Source organism: Myotis davidii, unplaced genomic scaffold (genome assembly GCF_000327345.1).
Source record: "Myotis davidii unplaced genomic scaffold, ASM32734v1 scaffold164, whole genome shotgun sequence".
NCBI classification, from domain to species: Eukaryota; Metazoa; Chordata; class Mammalia; order Chiroptera; family Vespertilionidae; genus Myotis; species Myotis davidii.
In genome coordinates, this window is record NW_006296417.1 from 4,137,384 (window position 1) to 4,137,998 (window position 615).

Sequence of the window (615 nt, forward strand, 5' to 3'; positions counted from 1 at the left end):
GAAACTGAGGAGGGGCCAGCGCCAGCCGGGGCGAGGAGCTGCAAGCCCTTGGCCCCTCTCCTGGGGCTGGGCTGGGCAACCCTTTATCTGCTGCTGCAGGGCTCACCCAGCCCACCTTGGCCTGTCCCCGCCACCTGGGCCCAGCTGGAGGGCCAGCTGCTTTCTCACCAGCTTCCCACAGCAGCTCTGCGGATTCCTGGCTAAGCTGCTCTGGGAACAAAGGGCTGCACAAGGTCCACTGTGCCCTTCGGGGGGAGGGATGAAAGGGAGAGCCACATCTGCCCCCAGAAACGTGGGAACAGCTCTGTGCCAGGAGAGCTGGGAAATGCTCCGTCACGGGCTGGCTTGGAGGCTCCCTGGCTGCAGCGCTTTTCACGACTGTTGCGTCAGTAGCTGTTGTTGATGGAAGGCTGCTTGTCTGAGCATCGCACTCTGACTAGAGAGGGCTGGGGTGGAGCACACACCTGTGTGGCCCCGACATGACTTACCTTTCTGGATTTTTGTTTTCTTGCTGTGAACTCTCATCTCGGTGCAGAGAACAGCCAAGAACAGCCATGCAAAGGCTTAGAGGCATGCAACCGTTGGCTGCTGTGGGAGATGTAGGGTTCGCTGTCC